Here is an 18,434-nt window from a genome sequence, read left to right as displayed (position 1 = left end):
AATAAAGCAAACATGCATTGGCTGGGAATCAGACCCAGGTCTCCCGCGTGGGAGGCAAGAATTCTACCACTGAACCACCAACGCTGGATGCGGTTCAAATTCCCCACTGAAAAAAATCAGTCTGCATGGCCACATTATGTTTTCACAAGTGTCAGAAAAACGGTAATTTTTTCCGTATTCCATCAAACACGGATCACAGTCTCTTGACGTGCCTAGTGCACCAACAATCAAAATTTAGCTAACATGAATGGCTGAAATGTAGAAGTTAACATTACCAGAAATTAGTTGTTTGCCTTCACACAAACATGCCCCTTCTGTGCAGGACTTTTTCCGAATAGTGATAAAGCAAGCTGCATTAGCCGGGAATCGGACCCGGGTCTCCCGCGTGGCAGGCGAGAATTCTACCACTGAACCACCAATGCTTGACGTGCCTTAAATGCCCCACTGAAAAAAATCAGTCTGCATGGCCACATTATGTTTTCACAAGTGTCAGAAAAACGGTAATTTTATCCGTATTCCATCAAACACGGATCACAGTCTCTTGACGTGCCTAGTGCACCAACAATCAAAATTTAGCTAACATGAATGGCTGAAATGTAGAAGTTAACATTACCAGAAATTAGTTGTTTGCCTTCACACAAACATGCCCCTTCTGTGCAAGGACTTTTTCCGAATAGTGATAAAGGAAAGCTGCATTAGCCGGGAATCGGACCCGGGTCTCCCGCGTGGCAGGCGAGAATTCTACCACTGAACCACCAATGCTTGACGTGCCTTGATATGCCCCACTGAAAAAAATCAGTCTGCATGGCCACATTATGTTTTCACAAGTGTCAGCATAATGGTAATTTTATCCATTTTCCATCAAACAGGGATCACAGCCTCTTGGGCTGCCTAGTGCACCAAAAATCAAAATGGAGCTAACATGCATGACCGAAATCAAGAAGTTAACATCACCAGAAATGAACTGTTTGCCTTCACACATACATGCCCTTTTTGTGCAGAGACTAGTTTCGAATTGTAATAAAGCAAGCATGCATTGGCTGGTGTGGGAAAATAATACAATGACTGAGGTGGTGATGAACAGGGCACTCAGGAACGGCCACGTAAAAGCTGGCTTAAAGTATATGCTGAATTAACCAAAGACTAAATAAGAGTGTGTGTATGTGTGACATATTATACATTATGCTTTGCAGCTGGGTTACAGCTAGGAGGGAGAGAACAGACAGGGCTATCTTAGTCAGATAAGCTACAGTGAGCACGGGAAGAGGAGATGGTGAGGCCAAGGACACTGAAGTTCGAGGACGGTCTGATAACTCAGAGAACAGGACGTACAAAACCAAGAAGGGAGTGAACATAGCTGTCTTGTGAAGTAAATGATAACTGAAAATAATAGACAGGCAAGAAGAAAGAGGGAAGAGAAAGAGCAGGGAGTGTAACCCAGCAACAGTATAGCTGACCAATCAGGCCCCACAAGGGGAACCAATATAACCCTGAGCACACTATTGTTTAAGTGCCTTTTTGGGAACCTCTGTACTAGACAAGTTTCCATCTGGTCCGTGCACGTAGAACTGCTCGGAAACGCATTTCATCTGTTGACCACAAGAATAAACACTGTGTTAAATTCATCATGGAGTCAGTTGTCAGTTTATAGAAGGATTTCTCCAACAAATTTGGCGACCCCCGACGTGATAACGTAATTGGACAGGAGAATCCAACTGGACCTTGGCATTGTGTCCACGGTCCGGTTCAGCTCAGCCACCGGACTGACATCCCGCAGCCCGTGAAGGGGACTGAGCGGCGATACTGCGATTCGTTGGTGTGATCACTGAGAGCTCTCAACAAAAAAGGTAAGCAGAAGCCTGTTTAAAATCAAAATTCTGTTATTGGCTGAAAACTAAATTGATGTGATCACATTTCAACTGTCGTAAGTGTTGTTTTAAGCGAAAAGTATTGATTGAATGTGCTGTAATTAAAGGGATATAAACAGATGAAATGTTGGGGCATGTGATGTGATTAAACAGAGAAAAACAACTAGAGAGTTGTAAGAGAATTGTTGAATAATACGGGTGGCGGTAGGAGAGGAAAAGGGACAAATAGTCAGAGGAAAATACGTCCAGATGGTTGACGAGGTAGGAGACTGCTAAGGACAGATAGTTCAGATGAGTGATTGTGAATTGCCACCCTTGGTTCTGTGTGAACATCCTGAAAAAGAGTTGCAGTTAACAGATTGTCATTGTAATATTACGAGTCCACCGCGAGTGTATTTGTGCGAAGGAGTGAGAGGTCACTTTTTAAGTTGTAAAGATTATAGAGATGTACATAAAAAGGCTCTAGATGGAGTCTTAATGAAAAAGTTGTTCGTTGTTGCATGTGTGATTTTTGTTGTGGTTTGGCTTGTTGGATTTTTTCTCACTGCTTATTTGTTGTAAAATGACGACCCCTTATGGTAAAGTGTTAGTAGGGGCAGTGAAAAAGTATGGCAGTAAAGGAGAGGAGAAAGTAGCAAAAGAGATTGTGAAAGAATGGGAGAGAGGAGGATGGATTGAGGGAGAAGGGGCGCCGTCCCGGAGAAAGTGAATGAAATAGTGAAGTATGAAAAAAGTAAGTTGGAGTATGCGGAAAGGCAGGCAGAGGAGGAAAAGAAAAGAAAATGGTTTAAATTGACTAAACCAAAGCAGAAGGAGTATGAAGCGCAGAAAGAGAAATATGGGGTGGGGTTGAAAATGACAAATGCAATACAGAAACAATTGGGATTGACAAAACAAGATGACAAAAGTTCACCAAAAACTGAGACAGAAGCTGAACAGAATAAAACCGTTAGCGCAGAGAAAACCCCGCTGCCCGCTGAGGCGCCCCCGCCAACAAACCCTTTTTATCCAGATATAAGAAACCTAAGAATTTCCGCTCCACCGCCGCCGTATACAGGTCCAACGGCATCAAAACCCACAGTCCAAGCCCCAGTGGTAACTGCCCATTTACAGCCAAATGCATTACAAATAGACGTACCACAGGACCCATTGATACCGGCATTAGAGGGCCGCGTACAGGATTTAGAATGTTATCTAAATTTAATGGTACAGTCAGCGCCAGGGGGAGCAGCAGCGGCTCCACCACAACCAGCGGCTACAGTCCCAGCCGGCCCAAGCAAAGCTAGTACCCCATATTCAGCGTCTTTTGCCAACAAAATCCAGAGCATTTTCACATGTCAGTAAAAGGACCCAGTCCACCTCACCATAGTACCCCACAAGACTCAGGAAGTAAGGAAGATAGCGAACAGTCAGACAGCAGCAGGGAAAGTGAGCAAACAGACAGAAGCTCTAGCTCTAGGGAAAGGACTAAAAAACGACATAAACGCAGGCCCAGATCTAGATCACAAAGTCCTCAAGACGTTTTTGTAGCAGGCACATTTAAAGGTAAATTTACCAACGAGGACCCTGACGAAGTTATGCTGCGAAGATCAACTAGAATAAGGGAAAGACTTAACAAAGAGTTCAGAGAGATAAAAGAGCAGCAAGAGCAGCTGCGTCGAACAGTGAATGAGCTCAGTGAGGAAGAGCAGACGCGCCACACACCAGAGGCGGGGCTACAATGCCCACTCCGCCCAGTAGGAGGAGGAGGAGGACTGTTGATGTACACCCCTTACAGTTTTGGTGACTTAGATTCTCTGTGTGCAAAACTCCCCTCCCTGACAGGAGGGGCTGAGCATTTCCTCACAGCTTTCAATAGTCTTACAGCAGGAGTGCAGCTGTGTTTGGGAGATCTCAGAGCAGTATTGGGTAGAGTAATGGGAGCAGATGAAGCTAGTGCTGCCCTCACCAGAGGGGGAGCTGGACCCACTGTTCCCGCATCAGTGCCTGCATCAGCAGTAACCCCTGGCATTTGGGCTGAGCTGCACCGCATGTATCCCACAGTTGGGGATCATGCAGCATGGCATGATTTAAAAAGACTAAGTGATGAAAATTTTGATGCCTATGCAGATAGAGCAAAAAAGATTTGGCAGCGTGCTATGAGGGAACCGTGGGACCAGTCCGCCGCCACAGTGGCGCTGTTCCGCCATGGGGTACTAGGGGGATTACCCACAGCAGTTCAGACACAGTTAGGAGGAGTAGTAGGCCTGCAAACAATGACCGATGCAACATGGGGCGAGAATGTGCGTCATTTCCTGTCAAAACACCAAAAAGGAGCAGAGCAACAAGAAGATGAATTAAAAAGACTACAAACTCAAGTGTTAAAGAAACAACTGGAAGAATTAAACAAGCCCAAGCCCAGCAAAGCTAAACAAATGACAGTCTCACAGAACCCCCAACAGTCAGAAGCCCCTCACAGTTGCAGACATGCTGTCTTTTCTGGGCCTCACAGGATACAGCCGCTCACATATCCCTGACTATACCAACAGAACTCATCGCTGTCTCACCGCCCCCCTCCTATGGACAACAGAGGCCGAGGCCGCCTTCTCTGACCTCAAAAGTAACCTAGCAAGGGCAGAGACACTCACCTCCCCAGACTACTCACTCCCATTTCATATGGATGTTTCTGAAAACAATGGCTTTCTCAATGCCATTTTATTTCAGAAAAAAGGGGGAGACAGACATGTCAGTGGCAGCGGAGCGGCGCCACAAAAGACAAAGATGGGATATGGAGGTCTCATCAAGGAAAGATAGCAGCATCAGCCGAGATGTGCAGAATGTTGCTACCTGAGGCACACAGACCAACACATGAAGGAAGAAAACAGACTCTCCTGAATCTGTCTGAGTTGTGGTGGCACCCCAATTTGAGGGACATGGTGACACATTTTTGTCAGGAATGCAGGGTGTGTGGAGAGCATAATGTTCAGAAACCATACACCACACTAAAAGGAGCGTACCCAGTCCCCACAGCTTGTTTTCAAGATATCAGTATAGATTATACTGATATGGGCGCAGAAAATGTGGTAGGGGGAAAAAGGTATCTTCTGGTGATGGTAGACAGGTTCTCTAGGTGGGTAGAAGCCATTCCCACCGGAAAAGAGGACGCAAAAACAGTGGTGAAATGGCTCAAAACTGAACTCATCCCGAGGTATGGGGTCCCCAGGCAAATAAGGTCAGATAATGGCACACATTTTAACAACAAACTACTAAGAGAAGTAGAACAGGCCCTGGGAATCACTCATGCCTTCGGATCAGTTTATCATCCACAGTCACAGGGAATGGTGGAAAGAGCAAACCAGACATTGAAGGCTAAGATAGCCAAGGCATGTGCAGGAAGCAAGTTAACATGGGTAGAAGCGCTCCCATTGGCCCTCATGGCTATGAGGTCCTCAGAAGGACGAGAAACACATTTGACCCCACATGAAATAATGACAGGGAGAAAAATGCCAGGACCTCCACTAGATGGAGGCCACATGCCAATGTTAGATGTTCAGCAAATAGAAATGACAGACTATATGAAAAAGCTAACATCTCTGGTTTCAGCCCTTTCTACGCAGGTCCAGTTGGCGAACAGGAAACCGCAGGAGGAAGCAACACTACCTGTCAAGGTAGGCGACTGGGTCAGGGTCAAAGTTCACAAGAGGAAGTGGACTGACCCCAGGTGGTCCGGGCCTTACGAAGTAAGGGAGGTTACTTCACACTCGGTCCAGGTTAAAGGTAAAAAAGGAGCACCTTGGCACCACCTGACACATTGTGCCCCAGTCGCACCTCCTAGCCGCCCATTGGCAGAAATTAGAAAAGCAATCCAAAATGTATAGATGGAAGAGATGTTTTGGCGGGGAACAGCCCCCACATAGTACATCCATAACTTGGAAGGCAATGGGGTTTGGGAAAAAGACAACAGTTGTCCTAGCAGTAGTAGTAGTAGTGGGAGTTGCAGCATTAATTCTGGGGTTGGAACATGCGTATGGGGACCGAGACCACAAAGAACAATCACCCGGTAGTGTCCAACCACCTCTCAGTAACAAAGGAAATGAAACTAGACGAGAGAAAAGAAGAGCAATTTGGGCAGTAGTGAAGCAACACACTAAGGGCCCATCCCCAAGGTGCGGTGCCAGATTGACTCTCCCCTATGTGAGAGACTCAACCACGTCATTTACCTTTGATTTGTGTCAGGCTATAGACTGCGGGGGGTATAATAGTTTCTACAAAAACACAGATGTGTACATCTGTGACGACTATCAAAAGGTAGAGGACTGTGAAAGGAGCGCTTCCGGACAGGTGAAAGGTAGTCTCTGTAACAGCTGGTATGACGCGGGTTGGACAACAGGAGGGTGGAAACCATGGGCGAGGTTGACAGACAAAAGAGATTGGTGGGTACAACAAGATGAATGGGAGATATTATCTATACAGCGGGACTATAGTTCAGACCCCACGAAAAATCCCATAACCCTGTCAGTAAATAGAGCAATTGGGAGCAGGAACGGTCAGGATGTGTGGATGTTAGCCATAGGTGTATGGATAGCAGGAAGTGACCAGATAACCCCCCTGCAGATAAATATTTTGGATCCCCTCACGCACACACAGAATGACACTGACATGGCAGAGACTACAGTAAAACCCCCCCTGAAGGAGGAAGACGTAATAGTGCAGGACTTCTCTAAAATGAGGGTGGAAGATGTGTTAGAGTTATCAGCAGGTGCAGGCCAGGACAATTTATGGATCAGGTGGCTAATACAGAATGCCAAAGAACAACACATGGAAGGGTGCGTGGCCTGTGCCACAGCTAGACCAGTCATGTTCACTAACCCGGCCCCGTTGTTTCCTAATGAGGACCCAGCAGGATATGCATGCATGTTGAACTTCACACACTCTAAGACAGCTTCCCGCAATTGTACTACCCTAGCATCCCTCTTTCCCCCAGGCTTTGAAAAACCAGGGTATTTTACCGCCATAAAGGGGGAGGGTGCAAGATATCACTGTTTCAATCTCACCGGATCAAGCAAGCCCACAATCAAACTAGGTGATATACCCCCAGACTGGTGTAATACAACTGTACAAAACAAAACAGCCCTAGGCCCAGTGGCTAGAATAGGACTATTCTACTATTGTGGTGGTCTTAGGTTGTACTCCCAGATAAAGTTCCCAAATCAAACGTCAGGAGTTTGTGCTATGGTTAGATTAGCTATGCCCATATCTTTGGTGGGGAGTAGAGTCCACTATACCCACCATAAGGCTGTGCAACTGACAGTAAAGAGAAGGCGCAGGGCCCGTAGTATGCAAGGCCCGGCTTTTGATCCATGGGCGGGAACCCCAACCTATATAGACAGCATAGGAGTTCCTAGGGGTGTCCCGAATGAATACAAATTGGCAGATCAAATAGCCGCAGGATTTGAGAATATACCACTGCTTTCAGCCATCTTCCCCGTCACTCCCAGCAAAAATGTAGATAGGATAAATTTTGTGCATTATAATGTTTTACGCTTGAGCAATGCAACTAGGGATGCCATCGAAGGCCTGGCCGAGCAGACGGCCCCAACGTCCCTCATGGCGCTCCAGAATAGGATGGCGCTGGACATGCTGTTGGCTGAAAAAGGAGGAGTCTGTTCCATGTTCGGAGAGATGTGCTGTACGGTCATCCCTAACAACACTGCCCCGGATGGGAAGGTCACCAGGGCTTTGAACCAACTTCGAGCCCTTTCCCAGGAGATGCATGACGCCTCAGGTGTATCAAATCCATTGGAGGGGTGGATGACAACCTTTTTTGGCAAATGGAAGAATCTTATCACTGCTTGTTTGACATCTATTGCTGTTTTTCTCGCTATTCTAGTTACCTGTGGGTGTTGCTGTGTGCCCTGCCTGCGGACCATGATATCCCGGCTCATCACCACTGCCTTGTCCAAAGAAAAAGCGCCGCCTCCCTATTCCGCTGGGATGCTGCCATTACTCACCATGCCTGAGGACGGGGAGGACGTTGAGGCACTGCAGTTAGTGTAAAAAGTGTTCGCACCTAGTAGGTGCGAAAAGGGGGAATTTGTGGGAAAATAATACAATGACTGAGGTGGTGATGAACAGGGCACTCAGGAACGGCCACGTAAAAGCTGGCTTAAAGTATATGCTGAATTAACCAAAGACTAAATAAGAGTGTGTGTATGTGTGACATATTATACATTATGCTTTGCAGCTGGGTTACAGCTAGGAGGGAGAGAACAGACAGGGCTATCTTAGTCAGATAAGCTACAGTGAGCACGGGAAGAGGAGATGGTGAGGCCAAGGACACTGAAGTTCGAGGACGGTCTGATAACTCAGAGAACAGGACGTACAAACCAAGAAGGGAGTGAACATAGCTGTCTTGTGAAGTAAATGATAACTGAAAATAATAGACAGGCAAGAAGAAAGAGGGAAGAGAAAGAGCAGGGAGTGTAACCCAGCAACAGTATAGCTGACCAATCAGGCCCCACAAGGGGAACCAATATAACCCTGAGCACACTATTGTTTAAGTGCCTTTTTGGGAACCTCTGTACTAGACAAGTTTCCATCTGGTCCGTGCACGTAGAACTGCTCGGAAACGCATTTCATCTGTTGACCACAAGAATAAACACTGTGTTAAATTCATCATGGAGTCAGTTGTCAGTTTATAGAAGGATTTCTCCAACACTGGGAATCGTACCCAGGTCTCCCGCGTGGGAGGCAAGAATTCTACCACTGAACCACCAACGCTGGATAAGATTCAAGTTCCACCACCGAAAAAAATCAGTCTGCATGGCCACATTATGTTTTCACAAGTGTCAGAAAAACGGTAATTTTTTCCGTATCCCTTTAAACACGGATCACAGTCTCTTGACGTGCCTAGTGCACCAACAATTAAAATTTAGCTACAATGAATGGCTGAAATGTAGAACTTAACATTACCAGAAATTAGTTGTTTGCCTTCACACAAACATGCCCCTTCTGTGCAAGGACTTTTTCCGAATAGTGATGAAGGAAAGCTGCATTAGCCGGGAATCGGACCCGGGTCTCCCGCGTGGCAGGCGAGAATTCTACCACTGAACCACCAATGCTTGACGTGCCTTGATATGCCCCACTGAAAAAAATCAGTCTGCATGGCCACATTATGTTTTCACAAGTGTCAACATAATGGTAATTTTATCCTCTTTCCATCAAACAGGGATCACAGCCTCTTGGGCTGCCTAGTGCACCAAAAATCAAAATGGAGCTTACATGCATGACTGAAATCAAGAAGTTAACATCACCAGAAATGAACTGTTTGCCTTCACACATACATGCTCTTTTTGTGCAGGGACTAGTTTCGAATTGTAATAAAGCAAACATGCATTGGCTGGGAATCGGACCCAGGTCTCCCGCGTGGGAGGCGAGAATTCTACCACTGAACCACCAACGCTGGATAAGGTTCAAGTTCCACCACCGAAAAAAATCAGTCTGCATGGCCACATTATGTTTTCACAAGTGTCAACATAATGGTAATTTTATCCTCTTTCCATCAAACAGGGATCACAGCCTCTTGGGCTGCCTAGTGCACCAAAAATCTAAATGGAGCTAACATGCATGACTGAAATCTAGAAGTTAACATCACCAGAAATGAGCTTTTTGCCTTCACACAACCATGCCCTTTTTGTGCAGAGACTAGTTTTGAATTGTAATAAAGCAAACATGCATTGGCTGGGAATCTGACCCAGGTCTCCCGCGTGGGAGGCGAGAATTCTACCACTGAACCACCAATGCTTGACGTGCCTTGATATGCCCCACTGAAAAAAATCAGTCTGCATGGCCACATTATGTTTTCACAAGTGTCAGCATAATGGTAATTTCATCCATTTTCCATCAAACAGGGATCACAGCCTCTTGGGCTGCCTAGTGCACCAAAAATCAAAATGGAGCTAACATGCATTACCGAAATCAAGAAGTTAACATCACCAGAAATGAACTGTTTGCCTTCACACATACATGCCCTTTTTGTGCAGAGACTAGTTTCGTATTGTAATAAAGCAAACATGCATTGGCTGGGAATCGGAACCAGGTCTCCCGCGTGGGAGGCGAGAATTCTACCACTGAACCACCAACGCTGGATGCAATTCAAATTCCACCACCGAAAAAAATCAGTCTGCATGGCCACATTATGTTTTCACAAGTGTCAGAAAAACGGTAATTTTATCCGTATTCCATCAAACACGGATCACAGTCTCTTGACGTGCCTAGTGCACCAACAATCAAAATTTAGCTAACATGAATGGCTGAAATATAGAAGTTAACATTACCAGAAATTAGTTGTTTGCCTTCACACAAACATGCCCCTTCTGTGCAAGGACTTTTTCCGAATAGTGATAAAGGAAAGCTGCATTAGCCGGGAATCGGACCCCGGTCTCCCGCGTGGCAGGCGAGAATTCTACCACTGAACCACCAATGCTTGACGTGCCTTGATATGCCCCACTGAAAAAAATCAGTCTGCATGGCGACATTATGTTTTCACAAGTGTCAACATAATGGTAATTTTATCCTCTTTCCATCAAACAGGGATCACAGCCTCTTGGGCTGCCTAGTGCACCAAAAATCAAAATGGAGCTTACATGCATGACTGAAATCAAGAAGTTAACATCACCAGAAATGAACTGTTTGCCTTCACACATACATGCCCTTTTTGTGCAGAGACTAGTTTCGAATTGTAATAAAGCAAACATGCATTGGATGGGAATCGGACCCAGGTCTCCCGCGTGGGAGGCGAGAATTCTACCACTGAACCACCAACGCTGGATAAGGTTCAAGTTCCACCACCGAAAAAAATCAGTCTGCATGGCCACATTATGTTTTCACAAGTGTCAACATAATGGTAATTTTATCCTCTTTCCATCAAACAGGGATCACAGCCTCTTGGGCTTCCTAGTGCACCAAAAATCAAAATGGAGCTAACATGCATGACTGAAATCTAGAAGTTAACATCACCAGAAATGAGCTTTTTGCCTTCACACAACCATGCCCTTTTTGTGCAGAGACTAGTTTTGAATTGTAATAAAGCAAACATGCATTGGCTGGGAATCTGACCCAGGTCTCCCGCGTGGGAGGCGAGAATTCTACCACTGAACCACCAATGCTTGACGTGCCTTGATATGCCCCACTGAAAAAATCAGTCTGCATGGCCACATTATGTTTTCACAAGTGTCAGCATAATGGTAATTTCATCCATTTTCCATCAAACAGGGATCACAGCCTCTTGGGCTGCCTAGTGCACCAAAATCAAAATGGAGCTAACATGCATTACCGAAATCAAGAAGTTAACATCACCAGAAATGAACTGTTTGCCTTCACACATACATGCCCTTTTTGTGCAGAGACTAGTTTCGTATTGTAATAAAGCAAACATGCATTGGCTGGGAATCGGAACCAGGTCTCCCGCGTGGGAGGCGAGAATTCTACCACTGAACCACCAACGCTGGATGCAGTTCAAATTCCACCACCGAAAAAAATCAGTCTGCATGGCCACATTATGTTTTCACAAGTGTCAGAAAAACGGTAATTTTATCCGTATTCCATCAAACACGGATCACAGTCTCTTGACGTGCCTAGTGCACCAACAATCAAAATTTAGCTAACATGAATGGCTGAAATATAGAAGTTAACATTACCAGAAATTAGTTGTTTGCCTTCACACAAACATGCCCCTTCTGTGCCTGGACTTTTTCCGAATAGTGATAAAGGAAAGCTGCATTAGCCGGGAATCGGACCCCGGTCTCCCGCGTGGCAGGCGAGAATTCTACCACTGAACCACCAATGCTTGACGTGCCTTGATATGCCCCACTGAAAAAAATCAGTCTGCATGGCGACATTATGTTTTCACAAGTGTCAACATAATGGTAATTTTATCCTCTTTCCATCAAACAGGGATCACAGCCTCTTGGGCTGCCTAGTGCACCAAAAATCAAAATGGAGCTAACATGCATGACTGAAATCTAGAAGTTAACATCACCAGAAATGAGCTTTTTGCCTTCACACAACCATGCCCTTTTTGTGCAGAGACTAGTTTTGAATTGTAATAAAGCAAACATGCATTGGCTGGGAATCTGACCCAAGTCTCCCGCGTGGGAGGCGAGAATTCTACCATTGAACCACCAATGCTTGACGTGCCTTGATATGCCCCACTGAAAGAAATCAGTCTGCATGGCCACATTATGTTTTCACAAGTGTCAGCATAATAGTAATTTTATTGATTTTCCATCAAACAGGGATCACAGCCTCTTGGGCTGCCTAGTGCACCAAAAATCAAAATGGAGCTAACATGCATGACCGAAATCAAGAAGTTAACAGAACCAGAAATGAACTGTTAGCCTTCACACATACATGCCCTTTTTGTGCAGAGACTAGTTTCGTATTGTAATAAAGCAAACATGCATTGGCTGGGAATCGGACCCAGGTCTCCCGCGTGGGAGGCAAGAATTCTACCACTGAACCACCAACGCTAGATGCGGTTCAAATTCCACCACTGAAAAAATTCAGTCTGCATGGCTACATTATGTTTTCACAAGTGTCAGAAAAACGGTAATTTTTTCCGTATTCCATCAAACACGGATCACAGTCTCTTGACGTGCCTAGTGCACCAACAATCAAAATTTAGCTAACATGAATGGCTGAAATGTAGAAGTTAACATCACCAGAAATGAACTGTTTGCCTTCACACATACATGCCCTTTTTGTGCAGAGACTAGTTTCGAATTGTAATAAAGCAAACATGCATTGGCTGGGAATCGGACCCAGGTCTCCCGCGTGGGAGGCGAGAATTCTGCCACTGAACCACCAACGCTGGATAAGGTTCAAGTTCCACCACCGAAAAAAATCAGTCTGCATGGCCACATTATGTTTTCACAAGTGTCAACATAATGGTAATTTTATCCTCTTTCCATCAAACAGGGATCACAGCCTCTTGGGCTGCCTAGTGCACCAAAAATCAAAATGGAGCTAACATGCATGACTGAAATCTAGAAGTTAACATCACCAGAAATGAGCTTTTTGCCTTCACACAACCATGCCCTTTTTGTGCAGAGACTAGTTTTGAATTGTAATAAAGCAAACATGCATTGGCTGGAAATCTGACCCAGGTCTCCCGCGTGGGAGGCGAGAATTCTACCACTGAACCACCAATGCTTGACGTGCCTTGATATGCCCCACTGAAAAAAATCAGTCTGCATGGCCACATTATGTTTTCACAAGTGTCAGCATAATGGTAATTTTATCCATTTTCCATCAAACAGGGATCACAGCCTCTTGGGCTGCCTAGTGCACCAAAAATCAAAATGGAGCTAACATGCATTACCGAAATCAAGAAGTTAACATCACCAGAAATGAACTGTTTGCCTTCACACATACATGCCCTTTTTGTGCAGAGACTAGTTTCGTATTGTAATAAAGCAAACATGCATTGGCTGGGAATCGGAACCAGGTCTCCCGCGTGGGAGGCGAGAATTCTACCACTGAACCACCAACGCTGGATGCGGTTCAAATTCCACCACCGAAAAAAATCAGTCTGCATGGCCACATTATGTTTTCACAAGTGTCAGAAAAACGGTAATTTTATCCGTGTTCCATCAAACACGGATCACAGTCTCTTGACGTGCCTAGTGCACCAACAATCAAAATTTAGCTAACATGAATGGCTGAAATGTAGAAGTTAACATTACCAGAAATTAGTTGTTTGCCTTCACACAAACATGCCCCTTCTGTGCAAGGACTTTTTCCGAATAGTGATAAAGGAAAGCTGCATTAGCCGGGAATCGGACCCGGTCTCCCGCGTGGCAGGCGAGAATTCTACCACTGAACCACCAATGCTTGACGTGCCTTGATATGCCCCACTGAAAAAAATCAGTCTGCATGGCCACATTATGTTTTCACAAGTGTCAGCATAATGGTAATTTTATCCATTTTCCATCAAACAGGGATCACAGCCTCTTGGGCTGCCTAGTGCACCAAAAATCAAAATGGAGCTAACATGCATGACCGAAATCAAGAAGTTAACATCACCAGAAATGAACTGTTTGCCTTCACACATACATGCCCTTTTTGTGCAGAGACTAGTTTCGTATTGTAATAAAGCAAACATGCATTGGCTGGGAATCGGACCCAGGTCTCCCGCGTGGGAGGCAAGAATTCTACCACTGAACCACCAACGCTGGATGCGGTTCAAATTCCACCACTGAAAAAAATCAGTCTGCATGGCCACATTATGTTTTCACAAGTGTCAGAAAAACGGTAATTTTTTCCGTATTCCATCAAACACGGATCACAGTCTCTTGACGTGCCTAGTGCACCAACAATCAAAATTTAGCTAACATGAATGGCTGAAATGTAGAAGTTAACATTACCAGAAATTAGTTGTTTGCCTTCACACAAACATGCCCCTTCTGTGCAAGGACTTTTTCCGAATAGTGATAAAGGAAAGCTGCATTAGCCGGGAATCGGACCCGGGTCTCCCGCGTGGCAGGCGAGAATTCTACCACTGAACCACCAATGCTTGACGTGCCTTGATATGCCCCACTGAAAAAAATCAGTCTGCATGGCCACATTATGTTTTCACAAGTGTCAACATAATGGTAATTTTATCCTCTTTTCATCAAACAGGGATCACAGCCTCTTGGGCTGCCTAGTGCACCAAAAATCAAAATGGAGCTAACATGCATGACTGAAATCAAGAAGTTAACATCACCAGAAATGAACTGTTTGCCTTCACACATACATGCCCTTTTTGTGCAGAGACTAGTTTCGAATTGTAATAAAGCAAGCATGCATTAGCTGGGAATCGTACCCAGGTCTCCCGCGTGGGAGGCAAGAATTCTACCACTGAACCACCAACGCTGGATAAGATTCAAGTTCCACCACCGAAAAAAATCAGTCTGCATGGCCACATTATGTTTTCACAAGTGTCAGAAAAACGGTAATTTTTTCAGTATTCCATCAAACACGGATCACAGTCTCTTGACGTGCCTAGTGCACCAACAATCAAAATTTAGCTAACATGAATGGCTGAAATGTAGAAGTTAACATTACCAGAAATTAGTTGTTTGCCTTCACACAAACATGCCCCTTCTGTGCAAGGACATTTTCCGAATAGTGATAAAGGAAAGCTGCATGAGCCGGGAATCGGACCCGGGTCTCCCGCGTGGCAGGCGAGAATTCTACCACTGAACCACCAATGCTTGACGTGCCTTGATATGCCCCACTGAAAAAAATCAGTCTGCATGGCCACATTATGTTTTCACAAGTGTCAACATAATGGTAATTTTATCCTCTTTCCATCAAACAGGGATCACAGCCTCATGGGCTGCCTAGTGCACCAAAAATCAAAATGGAGCTTACATGCATGACTGAAATCAAGAAGTTAACATCACCAGAAATGAACTGTTTGCCTTCACACAACCATGCCCTTTTTGTGCAGAGACTAGTTTCGAATTGTAATAAAGAAAACATGCATTGGCTGGGAATCGGACCCAGGTCTCCCGCGTGGGAGGCGAAAATTCTACCACTGAACCACCAACGCTGGATAAGGTTTGTAATGGGAAAATTACATGTAACCAATGATTTTCGTATTAATTATTCATAATAATATCTTCAATGCCTCTCAGAGTATTTGGTTCCTGTATCTGTCCTCAGTGTGATCTCTTTGTAGGAGACAACTGGATATGTTATGACTTTGCATTTTCCCAATGAGGATAGATGACGAGGAGCCTGACAGAAACAGTTGCCTAGAACGGTGTTTATCATAGCAGGTCCCAGGTCGAGACCAGAGCCTATCCAAGAGACAAGATGTCCTTTTTTAACTAAGATAGAATGACCGGTCAAGACACTTGGACACACGAGGGACAGATTCAGAAATACGTAAGAGCTCCAACTGTCTGCCTGAGGTCCACTGATTGTTATGTTTGAGATTAAACTGGTTTCCAAACAAGGGTTGGTTTTCCTCTGGGGGCACTGCATATAAAGAAGTGTATTACTGATTGTATTCACCAGAATGTTGTGGTGTCACTTGGTACTCTGTTGCATTGTGAACTGCCATTCTCGTCATTTTGTTTGATTGTTCTCTCGAGAAAATAATTAAACTCTTTCACCGAATATCCAAACTTTTAATCCAGTCTACAGCCTGTCTTTATTTTTGTTTCAACAAGGTCTCTTCTTCATTCACAAATTCCTCCCTCGCTGAACAGAAACTTCCATAACAGGTTCAAGTTCCACCACCGAAAAAAATCAGTCTGCATGGCCACATTATGTTTTCACAAGTGTCAACATAATGGTAATTTTATCCTCTTTCCATCAAACAGGGATCACAGCCTCTTGGGCTGCCTAGTGCACCAAAAATCAAAATGGAGCTAACATGCATGACTGAAATCTAGAAGTTAACATCACCAGAAATGAGCTTTTTGCCTTCACACAACCATGCCCTTTTTGTGCAGAGACTAGTTTTGAATTGTAATAAAGCAAACATGCATTGGCTGGGAATCTGACCCAAGTCTCCCGCGTGGGAGGCGAGAATTCTACCACTGAACCACCAATGCTTGACGTGCCTTGATATGCCCCACTGAAAAAAATCAGTCTGCATGGCCACATTATGTTTTCACAAGTGTAAGAATAATGGTAATTTTATCCATTTTCCATCAAACAGGGATCACAGCCTCTTGGGCTGCCTAGTGCACCAAAAATCAAAATGGAGCTAACATGCATGACCGAAATCAAGAAGTTAACATCACCAGAAATGAACTGTTTGCCTTCACACATACATGCCCTTTTTTGTGCAGAGACTAGTTTTGTATTGTAATAAAGCAAACATGCATTGGCTGGGAATCGGACCCAGGTCTCCCGCGTGGGAGGCGAGAATTCTACCACTGAACCACCAACGCTGGATGCGGTTCAAATTCCACCACTGAAAAAAATCAGTCTGCATGGCCACATTATGTTTTCACAAGTGTCAGAAAAACGGTAATTTTTCCGTATTCCATCAAACACGGATCACAGTCTCTTGACGTGCCTAGTGCACCAACAATCAAAATTTAGCTAACATGAATGGCTGAAATGTAGAAGTTAACATTACCAGAAATTAGTTGTTTGCCTTCACACAAACATGCCCTTCTGTGCAAGGACTTTTTCCGAATAGTGATAAAGGAAAGCTGCATTAGCCGGAATCGGACCCGGGTCTCCCGCGTGGCAGGCGAGAATTCTACCACTGAACCACCAATGCTTGACGTGCCTTAATATGCCCCACTGAAAAAAATCAGTCTGCATGGTCACATTATGTTTTCACAAGTGTCAGAAAAACGGTAATTTTATCCGTATTCCATCAAACACGGATCACAGTCTCTTGACGTGCCTAGTGCACCAACAATAAAAAATTTAGCTAACATGAATGGCTGAAATGTAGAAGTTAACATTACCAGAAATTAGTTGTTTGCCTTCACACAAACATGCCCCTTCTGTGCAAGGACTTTTTCCGAATAGTGATAAAGGAAAGCTGCATTAGCCGGGAATCGGACCCGGGTCTCCCGCGTGGCAGGCGAGAATTCTACCACTGAACCACCAATGCTTGACATGCCTTAATATGCCCCACTGAAAAAAATCAGTCTGCATGGTCACATTATGTTTTCACAAGTGTCAGAAAAACGGTAATTTTATCCGTATTCCATCAAACACGGATCACAGTCTCTTGACGTGCCTAGTGCACCAACAATCAAAATTTAGCTAACATGAATGGCTGAAATGTAGAAGTTAACATTACCAGAAATTAGTTGTTTGCCTTCACACAAACATGCCCCTTCTGTGCAAGGACTTTTTCCGAATAGTGATAAAGGAAAGCTGCATTAGCCGGGAATCGGACCCGGGTCTCCCGCGTGGCAGGCGAGAATTCTACCACTGAACCACCAATGCTTGACGTGCCTTGATATGCCCCACTGAAAAAAATCAGTCTGCATGGCCACATTATGTTTTCACAAGTGTCAACATAATGGTAATTTTATCCTCTTTCCATCAAACAGGGATCACAGCCTCTTGGGCTGCCTAGTGCACCAAAAATCAAAATGGAGCTAACATGCATGACTGAAATCTAGAAGTTAACATTACCAGAAATGAGCTTTTTGCCTTCACACAACCATGCCCTTTTTGTGCAGAGACTAGTTTTGAATTGTAATAAAGCAAACATGCATTGGCTGGAAATCTGACCCAGGTCTCCCGCGTGGGAGGCGAGAATTCTACCACTGAACCACCAATGCTTGACGTGCCTTGATATGCCCCACTGAAAAAAATCAGTCTGCATGGCCACATTATGTTTTCACAAGTGTCAGCATAATGGTAATTTTATCCATTTTCCATCAAACAGGGATCACAGCCTCTTGGGCTGCCTAGTGCACCAAAAATCAAAATGGAGCTAACATGCATGACCGAAATCAAGAAGTTAACATCACCAGAAATGAACTGTTTGCCTTCACACATACATGCCCTTTTTGTGCAGAGACTAGTTTCGAATTGTAATAAAGCAAGCATGCA

The 18,434-nt window shown here is 44.7% G+C and overlaps 12 non-coding genes across 12 annotated transcripts; all 12 read right to left on the bottom strand.

Moving 5' to 3' along the window:
* Positions 1 to 351: 351 nt before the first annotated feature.
* trnag-gcc (transfer RNA glycine (anticodon GCC)) lies at positions 352 to 422 on the bottom strand. The gene has a single exon. It is a non-coding gene; the product is annotated as a tRNA-Gly (tRNA).
* Positions 423 to 691: 269 nt separating this feature from the next.
* Positions 692 to 762, bottom strand: trnag-gcc (transfer RNA glycine (anticodon GCC)). The gene has a single exon. It is a non-coding gene; the product is annotated as a tRNA-Gly (tRNA).
* Positions 763 to 8,897: 8,135 nt separating this feature from the next.
* On the bottom strand, positions 8,898 to 8,968 carry trnag-gcc (transfer RNA glycine (anticodon GCC)). The gene has a single exon. It is a non-coding gene; the product is annotated as a tRNA-Gly (tRNA).
* Positions 8,969 to 9,238: 270 nt separating this feature from the next.
* trnag-ccc (transfer RNA glycine (anticodon CCC)) lies at positions 9,239 to 9,309 on the bottom strand. The gene has a single exon. It is a non-coding gene; the product is annotated as a tRNA-Gly (tRNA).
* A 952-nt stretch (positions 9,310 to 10,261) lies between these two features.
* On the bottom strand, positions 10,262 to 10,332 carry trnag-gcc (transfer RNA glycine (anticodon GCC)). Its single transcript has one exon. It is a non-coding gene; the product is annotated as a tRNA-Gly (tRNA).
* A 1,291-nt stretch (positions 10,333 to 11,623) lies between these two features.
* On the bottom strand, positions 11,624 to 11,694 carry trnag-gcc (transfer RNA glycine (anticodon GCC)). The gene has a single exon. It is a non-coding gene; the product is annotated as a tRNA-Gly (tRNA).
* A 1,975-nt stretch (positions 11,695 to 13,669) lies between these two features.
* Positions 13,670 to 13,739, bottom strand: trnag-gcc (transfer RNA glycine (anticodon GCC)). The gene has a single exon. It is a non-coding gene; the product is annotated as a tRNA-Gly (tRNA).
* A 611-nt stretch (positions 13,740 to 14,350) lies between these two features.
* Positions 14,351 to 14,421, bottom strand: trnag-gcc (transfer RNA glycine (anticodon GCC)). Its single transcript has one exon. It is a non-coding gene; the product is annotated as a tRNA-Gly (tRNA).
* Positions 14,422 to 15,032: 611 nt separating this feature from the next.
* trnag-gcc (transfer RNA glycine (anticodon GCC)) lies at positions 15,033 to 15,103 on the bottom strand. Its single transcript has one exon. It is a non-coding gene; the product is annotated as a tRNA-Gly (tRNA).
* Positions 15,104 to 16,727: 1,624 nt separating this feature from the next.
* trnag-ccc (transfer RNA glycine (anticodon CCC)) lies at positions 16,728 to 16,798 on the bottom strand. The gene has a single exon. It is a non-coding gene; the product is annotated as a tRNA-Gly (tRNA).
* A 609-nt stretch (positions 16,799 to 17,407) lies between these two features.
* Positions 17,408 to 17,478, bottom strand: trnag-gcc (transfer RNA glycine (anticodon GCC)). Its single transcript has one exon. It is a non-coding gene; the product is annotated as a tRNA-Gly (tRNA).
* A 270-nt stretch (positions 17,479 to 17,748) lies between these two features.
* On the bottom strand, positions 17,749 to 17,819 carry trnag-gcc (transfer RNA glycine (anticodon GCC)). Its single transcript has one exon. It is a non-coding gene; the product is annotated as a tRNA-Gly (tRNA).
* Between the last annotated feature and the right edge of the window lie 615 nt (positions 17,820 to 18,434).

Source organism: Etheostoma spectabile, unplaced genomic scaffold (genome assembly GCF_008692095.1).
Source record: "Etheostoma spectabile isolate EspeVRDwgs_2016 unplaced genomic scaffold, UIUC_Espe_1.0 scaffold00019300, whole genome shotgun sequence".
Classification (NCBI taxonomy): Eukaryota; Metazoa; Chordata; class Actinopteri; order Perciformes; family Percidae; genus Etheostoma; species Etheostoma spectabile.
The sequence above is the reverse complement of the archived record's forward strand: the minus strand, read 5'-3'. Positions and strand labels throughout refer to the sequence as shown.